Genomic DNA, 12,182 nt, shown 5'->3' on the forward strand with positions numbered 1-12,182 from the left:
AGCCACCACTGTCTCTTCCCCCATCTCTAATTTCCCCAAACTCCCTTCCATGACCTTGCCCTCCAAGCCCACCCTGCTTCTTGCCTCTTAACCACAGCACCCCCTGACCACATCATCCACGCCTAGGGCCGGTCTTGCCCTGCAGTGACTCACATCTGGATGCCAAGGTGATGGGCAGCACAGGAAACCCCAGAGCAGTCTCTTTGACTCCCCCAGACAGTGCTACACGGACCCCTCATCTGGTCGTTGAGCAGGACAGCCAAGACAACGTAGTAGGTGGTCTTCCGCACTCTGATAGATTGAGCAGGGTCTGGGGCAGTCGTACCTCTCCTGCACCTCCCAAACTCTCCCACTCAACACGGCATCCATCTTCTCTGCCAGAGCCCCAGAGGGTCAGCAGCCCAAGGGGAGGCACAGTGACAGGAGGGCACCAGAGGGCTGTGGTGGCAGGGGCGCCTGGTGACCTGAGAGCCCCAGAAAAGGGGGGAGGGAACCAAAGGTGTATAGATAGAATCACACTGGTGTGGAAATACCAGGAGGAGAGAGGGGCAGTGACATGGGGGCTCCAGAAGGGCAGATCTCTCCCCACCCCAATACTGAGCATCTCCAATATTCAAATGCCCTTCCCCAGTCCCAGGGAAGGTGGGTTATGGGGGGAGGAGAGGGAGTATAAAATCCTCCAGAGCACTGAGGGTAGCGAGGGTGGGTGCTGATGGTGGAAGGTTGGCTCCCGAAATATCCAAGCCCCTACACTAAACACCTCCCTTTGGGAGGAGTAAGAAAAAGGGGGAGCCCCTGAGAACTGGGGAGCATGGGGAACTCTGGGGTCAGAGTGTGGCATGCAGGAGGGGGACCTCGAAGATGTGATAGACACCCTGAGAACTGGAAGGCTGGGACCTGTGGGGCTGAGGAAGAGGCCTCCTGGGTGCTGTGTGGACATGGAGGGTGGGGGGGGGGAGGGGGCTCGGAGCTATGGGCACAGGCAGGGGTCCCTGGGAGCATAGGTAGGGACCCTGCAGGCTCTACGAGCACAGACAGGGGCCCCTTGGGAGCTGGGTGGGTTGGGACCTAGAGGCACAGGGAGGGCTCCTGGAAGCTGGGGGCACAGGGAAGGGGCCTTCAGGGGTTGGGGGCACAGACAGGGGGTCCCCTGGGAGCTGGGGCATGGGATCAAGACCCCCTAATACTTACTGGTCTCTTTGCCCTGCAGTTTTAGTTTCCAGTCCCTTCCCTTCCCCTCCCAACCTGGAAGAGGCCGGCCCCCATTGTCTGACCGAGATGCCACACTCACCTTCCACTGGGCAGCATGGCTTTCCATTCAGGCCGCCCATGGAAAAAGGGATGCCAGGGCTGGGACAGTCTGGGGGGAGGAGGGAGGGAAAAAGCCAAAGACAGCATTTGTCCCACCCCAGTGGGACAAATGATGTACACAAGCCAAAATTTCCTTTTCAAAGCACATAATTAGGTTAGGGGCATCTCTGGAGCCCAAAATTTCTTCCATTCTTTTTCAATTTTACCTCTTTATTAAGAATTGTATAAAACAACGATACACCAATAATACCAATTGGTGCAGTTACACCAGTTATGTGCCTTCCAACAACTTTGGACTGCACCAAGCCATTAATATACACTATTCATAGGACAATGTGTATAGTGCCAATAATGTTAGAATGCAGGAATGTAAACAAGGAACCATATCGGTTTCTTTAGTTCATTAAATACATACGAGAAAAAATAACCCAACATCTGTAAAATAGAAAAGGACAAAATCATTGGCAAATGGTATTTTATTTTCAAGTTCCTAAGATACTATCCCAAATAAGATTTTTTTTAAATAATTTATCAAAATATTTAACAGGATATTAATTGAAAGCATCCAGTGTAAGTTTAACACTGCTGTATTTCAGACTCTATGTGCTTAGGATGAAAATATTTCAGATGAACAGGTGATGTTTAGAATCAGATAGCATCAAAAAAAGATCACACACTGCAGTATAGCAATGAAAAAAAGACATTTGAAGTGCCCTGTAAAATTGTTTTGATTTCAAGATTAATCTCTAAATTGACATCAGGAACAGAACTACAGCAACCCTGCCAAAATATCTGCTAGCATGATCTTATATTTTAACTCCTGGCAATTTCAAACTTACCTTTGGTCTTCCCTGTTGAATCACTGTGTTAAGTACCTTTGATGTCTCAAAAAAAACCATAAGAATGGCCATACTGGGTCAGACCAAAGGTCCATCCAGCCCAATATCCTGTCTACTGACAGTGGCAAATGCCAGGTACCCCAGAGGGAGTGAACCTAACAGGTAATGATCAAGTGATCTCTCTCCTGCCATCCATCACCACCCTCTGACAAACAGAGGCTAGGGACACCATTTCTTACTGATCCTGACTGTGCGCTGTGTGAAGAACTACTTCCTTTTATTTGTTTTAAACCTGCTGCCCATTAATTTCATTTGGTGGCCCCTAGTTCTTATATTATGGGAACAAGTAAATAACTTTTCCTTATTCACTTTCTCCACACCGCTCATGATTTTATATACGTCTATCATATCCCCCCCCCCCCCCCCCCCAGTCTCCTCTTTTCCAGGCTGAAAAGTCCTAGCCTCTCTAATCTCTCCTCATATGGGACCCATTCCAAACCCCTAATCATTTTAGTTGCCCTTCTCTGAACCTTTTCTAATGCCAGTATATCTTTTTTGAGATGAGGAGACCACATCTGTACACAGTGTTCAAGATGTGGGCGTACCATGGATTTATATAAGGGCAATAAGATATTCTCTGTCTTATTTTCTATCCCTTTTTTAATGATTCCTAACATCCTGTTTGCTTTTTTGACTGCCGCTGCACACTGTGTGGACGTCTTCAGAGAACTATCCACGATGACTCCAAGATCTCTTTCCTGATTAATTGTAGCTAAATTAGCCCCCATCATATTGTATGTATAGTTGGGGTTATTTTTTCCAATGTGCATTACTTTACATTTATCCACATTAAATTTCATTTGCCATTTTGTTGCCCAATCACTTAGTTTTGTGAGATCTTTTTGAAGTTCTTCACAGTCTGCTTTGGTCTTAACTATCTTGAGCAGCTTTGCAAACTTTGCCACCTCACTGTTTACCCCTTTCTCCAGAACATTTATGAATAAGTTGAATAGGATTGGTTCTAGGACTCACCGTTGGAGAACACCACTAGTTACCCCTCTCCATTCTGAAAATTTAGAACAAATTATAGACTTTCTTCCAAGAGCACCTTAGTCTGATAGAGACTGCTTAAGGGAAACCTATCTACCAAATGCCACTATAATTGTAAAAAATGGGACCTCAGAATTTCAAGAGCAGCTAATTCAAATATCTTTTTGAGAAAAGTACAATCAATGCACAGGGTAACTGCAAGACCCCTTCATCAGATCTATATTAACTCCAACTTCCAAAAGATGATCAGGAAATGAAAAATCATGTTTTCAAAGAGAAAGTGAAAACTTTTGGTGACACACCACTAAGACTTTGTCTAGCCTAAGATTTAGGGCTTCTCTACACGTACAGTCCTGCAGCGGCACAACTGCACCTTAGTGAAGATGCTACTATGCCGAAGGAAGAGCTTCTCCCATTCGGAGTAGCTAATCCACCTCTGCAAGAGGTGGATTCTATGTGGATAGGAGAAGCTCCTCCTGTCGACACAGCACTGTCTACACTGGGGGATAGGTCAGTATAACTGGAATGTTCAGGGGTGTGGGTTTTTTTTACACCTGTGAGCGACACAGTTATACTGATGTAAGTTTGTGGTGTAAACCTGGCTTTAGAGATGTGATGCTAGATCAAATTACCTAGTTTGATCTAATTAACATCTTAAAATGCTAGTGAAGAAAAAGCACTTGTGGTTCTCAACCAGGGGTCAGGGGGAAGGGAGGGGCACAGGCACGTTTCAGAAGGTCCACCAAGCATGGTTGTCATTAGACTCGCTAGGGCCCAGGATAGAAAGCCCTATAGATAGATGTGGTGCCCCTGGTGACCTGGGGCTCCGGGCAATTGCCCTTCTTGCTACCCCTTAATGCCAGCCCTAGATTTTATATGCAGAAAAATAGGTGTAATGGCACATGTGGGCCGTGGAGTTTCTATAGCATGTTGGAGGGGGCCTTCAATAAGAAAAAGATTGAGAACCCCTGCTTTAGAACAATGCTAAAAATGTCAAATTAAAGTCCAGGCTTCCTCCAAGGGCTGGTTTATGCTGCAGAGTTAGGTCAGCTTAACTACATCACTCAGGGCTGCAAAAAATTTTACACCCTGTGCAACGTATTTAAGCCAACCTAAGCCCCAGTGTAGACACCACTAGGTAGATGGAAGAAATCTGTCAACCTAGTTCCCAACTCTCTGAGAGGTGGATTTACTACAGCAATGGAAGTAACGTGTTGCTGTAGTAAGTGTCTATACTACAGTGCTACAGCCGCACAGCAGTGTTTCTAGTGTATATATATTCCAAAGCTTCTACTCAATCACCTGAGCGTGCTCTAAAATACAATTGCTTTGTATTAACTAGACTTTTAAGCAGGTGATAATTAGATTGAGCTAGATAAATCAATATAACTTCACACCTTTAAATCTACTAAAAAAACTAGACAAGGGCTAACACTAAGTAAATTTAGTTGACGCATTTTTTGTGTAACAGGCTGGCAAATGTCCGACATGTTCACAGGCGCTGATCCTGCTGGAATAATGCAAGTGGGTTCGGCAGACTAAAAGGGTTTGTCTTTACTAAGGCCTGGTCTGCATTCAAAAATTAGGTTGGTTTAACTATACCCCTGAGGCTAGGTCTACACTGGGGGGGGGGGGGGGGAAATCGATTTAAGATACACAAATTTAGCTACGCGAATAGCGTAGCTGAATTCGACGTATCCGATCCAACTTACCCCACTGTGAGGATGGCGGCAAATCAACCGCCGCGGCTCCCCCGTTGATGGCGCTTACTCCTACCTGGGCTGGTGGAGTACGCGCGTCGATTCGGGGAACGATTGTTGCGTCACGACGAAACGCGATAGTTCGATCCCTGAGAGATCGATTTCTACCTGCCGATCCAGGCGGGTAGTGAAGAGAAGCCCTTAGTGGCGTAGTTAAGCCGACCTAAGTCCCCACATAGATAGCACTAGGTTGTCAGAAGAATTCTTCCATTGACTTAGCTACTGTCTCTCAGGGAGGTGGATTACCTATGCTGATGGGAGACTCTCTCCCATTAGCGTAGGTAGTGTCTGAGCCACTGTAGAGTTTTAAGTGTAGAAAATTGGTTCAACCTACATCAGGCTTAGTTAACACATGCTCACTAATCCTGACCTAAACTTGGACCTCTTTCTTAGTGTGGCCGCAAGGAAACACCTTGTAATTCAATTTAGCCGGTTGAGTTCAAAGCTAAACACAACCAGGAAAAAAAAAAAAAAATCAAGGTAAAAACGTTACTCTGCATCTACTCCAGAAAAAAGGTCCAAGATTAGGTCAGGGTATATAGCATCTAAACTCAGCCACCTTTCTTATTCAAGACAAACCTTAACCAAAACATTGGTTCATTACCCCACCTGTATAGTGGGTATAAGATGATCTAGGATGTGAGCTGAGTAGATGGAATCACAGACCGCCTAGGACCAGCCAAGCCTAGGGAGAAGGTGTGAGCTGGACTGAATGTTGTTAGTTATCTTATTGTTAGTGTTTTTGTCATTGAACCTAAACCTCAAAATGGGATACGTTTGATAATACAGTGTATGGACTATTTTAGAGCAGACTGGAAGAAGCAGTTCGTTAACGTCATAACAAGAAACTTGAAGGTAGAAAACTACTTTACCAGATTCTTTTCTACACCATCTAGTGTACAGTCTCTGGAGTTTTTTGGAGATGGTCAGCAGCATCATGTTGATCACATTACTACATTTGTTCAATCCTGTTGACCTAAAAACCTTGAGGACCTTGAGGCTTTTCTAAAACCATCCTCTAAAAAATGTAGGCCTTAGATTTATACTCTTCCAAAGAGGTTTAAGCAAGTGCTACAACTCTGATTACAGGGTGCAGAAAGTTCACCATGGCCCAGACCCCTGCTATGTTTAACCACACTAACAAGGAACAATAAGGAGTACCAAGACATAGAGGGCCACTTCTACCAAATAAAAGTACAATGTAAGCGTTCATATGTTGGTATCTAAACTCCAAATACACCTTCTCCCATCTCTCTACCACATTAGAACCAATCTAAAGTACTGATCCTAATATTTTTAACATATAAAAATCCTAATTAAAGTTTTTCATTTTGATAAAAATGAAAAATTATAAACAAAAAGACCATGGTAACAACTATTAAAAAAACAAACCCCAAAGCAGGGGTGGGCAAATTACGGCCTGAGAGCCATTTTAAGCCGGCCCGCAAGCTCCCACTAGGGGGCGAGGTCTGGGGCTTGCCCTGCTCCAGTGCTCCAGCCGGGGCGCAGGGTCAGGGCCGCACCACGTGGCTCCTGGAAGCTGCAGCATGGCCCCGCTCCAGCTCTTAGGCACTCCAATAGCCCCCTCCGGCGCTCCAATGGGAGCTGCAGGGGCAGTGCCTGCGGACGGGGCAGCATGCAGAGCCGCCTGGTTGCGCCTCCGCATACGAGCCGGCGAAGGGACATGCTGCTGCTTCTGGGAGCCACCTGAGGTAAGTGCCACTCGGAGCCTGCACCTCCGAGCCTCTCCCCACGCCCCAACCCCCTGCTCCAGCCCTGATCCCCCTCTCGCCCTCCGAACTCCTCGGTCCCAGCCTAGAGCCCCCTCCTACACCCCACACTCCTCATCCCCAGCCTCACCTCAGAGCCTGCACCCCACTCCAGCCTGGAGCCCCCTCCTGCACCTTGAACTCCTCATTTCTGACCCTACCCCGAAGCCCAGACCCCCAACCAGAGCCCTCACCTCCTCCCACACCCCAACCCCAATTTTGTGAGCATTCACTGCCCACCATACAATTTCTATTCCCAGATGTGGCCCTCGGGCCAAAAATTTTGCCCACCCCTGCCCCAAAACAATGAGACCCCGATGACAGAGAGGCATTCATTATCACAACTGACATTATTTTGATTTTTCCCCATCCACACAACTGGTTAAACAAAACGAAAAAAAGAAACATCTCCATGTATTTCAACCTACAACTAAACACAGTAAAAGCCCACTGCAAACAGTCAACAAGGACACATTTTTGAAGATACTTGCTTTATCTACTAACAACATATACATTAGTCCAAACCCTCTAAAAATTTCATAGTAACGTAATATTCTATAAACCTTAGATGAATTAGGTCAGCAGACTACTTATCTGAAAAAAAGAGAAACAAGTGAAAATTATTGGCCCATGTAAGACTATATGTAATCATCTTCCTTCAAATTTGCTTGGGTACAGCAGACACTAACCGGTGAAAGTATGATAACTTCCTAGAAAAAATTATATTTAAGCACAATTTGCAAGAGACGTTCTAATATGATTTCACTACCCAGAGTAGACGGCCACTTTCCAGCTTCAATTCCAGTGCCCTTACCTCTCCCTTCCAACCTCTAAAATCCTCCCTCTGCACAAATGAGCACTTCACTTGTAAGGTAAATAAAGTAGAGGACTTCTTAAGCTAGTTTCTTACATATGCTGTGGAAGAAGTGGGTCTTCAAGAGGGATTGAAATGAGGCTTTGTGGACCAAATCAAGAAAAGTGTTCCTTTGTGTAAGTGCAACATGGATGACAGTGCTTTAAGTCCAAGATATCTCACATCTACAGAATCATCCCAAGTTACGCAGAGAAAAGAGAGTTCTGAGATTTAAGAGGCTCCACATTCTTTCTGAATTAACAACTCACTCCTTACTTACTGGATTCTGTCATGTACATTTGGAGAAGACAATCATCTTCCTCAAGTCATTCAACAATAGCGCTCTGTAAACCTTCAGACTGAACTAATTTTTGTCATGCATTCTAAAAGCAGACAACAAAAAACGCAGCTCTGGTCTGTTATCAATGCTTTGCAAGAGAATGTTTCCATTCCGTGTCAGTCACTTTATCTCCAGGAAGGACAGAGAGGATAAACATTACAATGAGCTGCCACTACTCTCTCAGCAAATTCTCTCTCACTTTAATGTCCTGAACGTAAACCTTCATGAAAACCAAAAATATAAGACTTCATTAATGAGCAGTTTATCCACCTAAGCAGGGGAGTTTTCCTGTGGGGGCAACAACAAAGGTATATCAAGTAACCCAATGAGTAGATTCCATGTACACCTCAATGGCAGCGATATTCAGGCACTCTTAAAAGCCTTAGACACCACCTAGTGTTTTTGACATCTCTATATAGACTCCTCTTACCACAGGACACAATTTAGCACATACACATACAAATCAGCTTCTGTAGCAAAAAATACACAAAGAAGTAGATTTTGGAGAATTGGGTTAAGGTACAGCTCCTACCAAGCAGCTAGTCCTAGTAGTCTTATTTAAAACCTTTATTTTCTTCCTAGCATCAGATAACTGAATTCTAAATGATTCTTTGTGGAGGTGGGTAAGGGACTGATCTGTAATGTTTTACCAATTAAAATTCAGTGAAACATGTTTCTCAAGTGGTGCACAATGCTTAACATACACCTCTACCCCAATATAACGATGTCGTCGGGAGCCAAAAAAATCTTATCACATTATAAGTGAAACCGTGTTATATTGAACTTGCTTTGATCCGCCGGAGTGCGCAGCCCTCCCCCCCCCACGGAGCACTGCTTTACCGTGTTATATCTGAATTTGTGTTATATTGAGTTACGTTATATCGGGGTAGAAGTGTATTTTACATTTCAGCAGAAGTGAGCAAGCATGATTTGAAATGCAGAAAATAACCAAGTTAAAATAACTTAATTCGTATAGAGAAGCTGGAAAAAAAATGGGAATTCCAAGTTAAAGTTAACTTTCTGTTCCTATCTCATCTCCATTGTGCCTAAATACTGCAAAGATCTCAGAGCAGAGGCCAGTTTTACACCCAGCATTTAACTACAGTCCAACAGAGAGAATGCAAATTGGTTAAAGGCAGGGCCAGTATAAAGAATTTGAAAAGAAAGAAGAGAGAATGAAAATCTGAAGATCCAATGACACCAGCAAGTGACCTGCAGGGCTGTCCATGCAGCACCTTTCACGAGCTTGAGATTTACGAAATAATTAGATAAATAGAGAATAGACACAAACACAACTTCAGTAGATAATAATCTTTCCTTTCACTGAACAAAATTAAATGTAATCAAAGTTAAATTTCTAATAAATGCAAGGGCTCTCAGTATTTCAATTAAATAAACCTCAATATATAAATCCTCCAGTTCCCAGTGCCAACTCCACCCTACCTACCCCTCAGTACTTCACTGAAAAATGTAGAAAAATGAAGCAAGAAAGTTTCATAGCCTCCTTTTGCTTCCACAGTAAACAATATTTGAAGCTTTGCATACATTAAGTTCACTTTATGACAAATATTCTATTATATTAACATTTATGAACCATTTCTTTTTATACAAACTGATAATTTCAAGCAGATATATAAATGTATACACCACAAGAGCAGTTTTTAAATCAGTATAATCAAATTAATTCCAGTTAAATGTCCGCCTGTTTAACCATCTAGAGGGGTCGGCAACCTTTCAGAAGTGATGTGCCGAGTCTTCATTTAATCACTCTAATTTAAGGTTTCACGTGCCAGTAATACATTCTAACATTTTTAGAAGGGCTCTTTCTATAAGTCTAGAATATATAACTAAACTATTGTATGTAAAGTAAATAAGGTTTTAAAAATGTTTAAGAAGCTTCATTTAAAATTAATTTAAAATGCAGAGCCCCCCGGACCGGTGTGGCCAGGACCCGGGCAGTGTGAGTGCCATTGAAAATCAGCTCGCGTGCCACCTTCAACACGCGTGCCACAGGTTGCCTACCCCTGATTTAGAGTCTGTGTGTTGAATGCATTTGGAATAAATCTGCAATCCGTCAGCACTGGTACATGAGTGAGTCATGGAACACCCTAACCAAAGTGTGGAGAAATCTTACTACAGAAAGAAACTTTTAAGTGCAGAAAACTTTAAATGTCTGTCTTGTTTTACCAAAAGGAAAAAAAAGGAAGAAGTTAAGCTTAAAATCAAAACCATAGACATACAATCCGCAGTGTTACATACCAAGCTGTTCCAGCAGTATCTTGTCATTCAGGACGTAACATTTTCACGCATCAGCCATACAGATCCCAGAGGCTCAACCCACATTTCCTGATTTCTACAACAAAGATTGTCATTAAGCTACCAACATCATCAGGAATGCAGTACTACTGTAACCATACTTAAATTAACCTTTCATCCACTTTGAGCAAAACAAAAAAACTGTAAGACTGGTATGGCAAGTTAGTCAGCTTCTAAGCTATTATCCATAAGTTTCAGATGAGACAGCAGATCTATTAAGAGCACAAAGCCCTACATATATGCAACTTGCACTGAACTTCACTCAAAATAAAATGAACCCTGTTCAGTTTAGCCAGATTATTGTAATTCTCTCCTTCCTTCTGCTTTCATTTGGTTCACATATCACATAATGCACAGTTTTATAGGATTTTGCAGCTAGGATAGTATCTAAGAGCAAGCTTTCCTTGCCATGTCGCTCTAGCACTGGTTCTTTATTAAGCATACAGACTTGAAAATTATTTTGCTAATATTGTGCTGCTATGGCAATATCAACCAATGTTTTTGCGTTAAGGTTATGACTTTTCTAGGTTATCTTTTTTTTCCAATGCACTCTGCATAACTGTTGATTTTCAATAAAGAAATAGTGCGTTAAAATTCTTTTCAATGCTTAGACTCTTCAGAGCCTTATAACTCTTGGTAATCTCATGACTTTTAGTTCCTTACATTCCTCATAGCCACAATCAATCTTCCATCGACACTGCAGATATGAGCCAGATCTCTGTATGCAAATTATTTGGTTATGCGTCTCATTTGCAAAATACTTTGTCATTTCAAGATAGATCTGCTAAATTAGTAATAGTGCTTAAACCAAACCCTGAAAAATATTTTTACTTTACACTTGTTCCTACATTCCCTTTTCCACAGGGCACACAGCCAGAACAATTTGCATGAAGGGCACTGCATTAATATATGTGAGTGAAGCTCATGTTCTCCTCTCCCATGTAAAAATGCACAGAAGGGAAACAAGAATGAAAAAAATTGTATAGCTGTTGAGGAGCTGCATTATTCTTGCAGTAGCTGCATGCTGTAAATTGGAGGATTCAGGAAAAACCCTGACCCAAACCCCGATCACAGATCCACAGTCAGCATCCTGGAGCAAAGCTCCCCCCCCACACTCCTTCCAAGCGAAGCTCACCTCTCATAAGGTAGTGGACTGGCTGAAATGCTGCAACCCTCTGTAGGTCATAGAGCACATAGGATAGATGATGCTGATCCAATCAAGAATAATTTATCCTCCCCGTTGTGCATTATGTGGACCTACTAGATGGTGGAAATATACTGCATAAAGTGGCTCTCGTTTTGACATTGGAATCTGGTGGTGGTCTAGCAAATGGAACAAACATAGTTGCACAATAGAAGATGCTACAGGCTCCAGCACGCTACATTCTCCCTCCACATAGCTCCATCCACCTTATTTCTGCATTTTTGCTCCACACTGCACAGTGGAAGGGGATATTGGAACCCAAACAAATGATTCCATAATAAGTAACAATCACCTTCAGCCATACATTGCTTTCAGAAAATCTTTAGTCAGAAGTACTTTAAGTGAAAGACATTTCTTCCTATGCAGTATCTAATCTGTCTGCACACAAACTGAAAGGAAAAAAAAAACACTATTTCAAGGACATACTATCTGCACTTATTATTCTGAGAAACAAAGAACAATTTAACATTTTGGGGAAAGTGACACAGAGGTCTGCAATCTTCATCTGCACTCCTCTCCCAAGCAGACTGCATTTCACCAAGTCACTCATTCTAAAGTCTATAAAAAAGAGGCTACAACTGAGCTACAATTACTCAATAGAGGCATTCCACTAGCGAAGCTAAGAGTCCCAGACATACCCTGATTTAATCAAGACACACTGAAAACAAAATTAATTTTCATAGTAAAATTATCAGCCAGATTTTATTTGCATTCTTCAGTTTTAGCCAAGAGGTCTATTT

The 12,182-nt window shown here is 42.9% G+C and overlaps 1 protein-coding gene across 13 annotated transcripts in view; it reads right to left on the reverse strand.

Moving 5' to 3' along the window:
- The window catches only part of NCOA2 (nuclear receptor coactivator 2), a 254,946-nt gene that overhangs the window by 193,625 nt on the left and 49,139 nt on the right, over positions 1-12,182 (reverse strand). For 3 of the 13 annotated variants that reach the window (XM_065582108.1, XM_065582110.1, XM_065582106.1), the window contains exon 3: positions 10,182-10,275. The exons of the other annotated variants lie outside the window; for them this stretch is intronic. The gene's annotated coding sequence lies outside the window, so the exon portion shown is untranslated. The remainder of the gene's footprint in view (positions 1-10,181; positions 10,276-12,182) is intronic. 13 annotated transcript variants of the gene reach the window in all.

This window comes from Chrysemys picta, chromosome 2 (genome assembly GCF_011386835.1).
Source record: "Chrysemys picta bellii isolate R12L10 chromosome 2, ASM1138683v2, whole genome shotgun sequence".
Classification (NCBI taxonomy): Eukaryota; Metazoa; Chordata; order Testudines; family Emydidae; genus Chrysemys; species Chrysemys picta.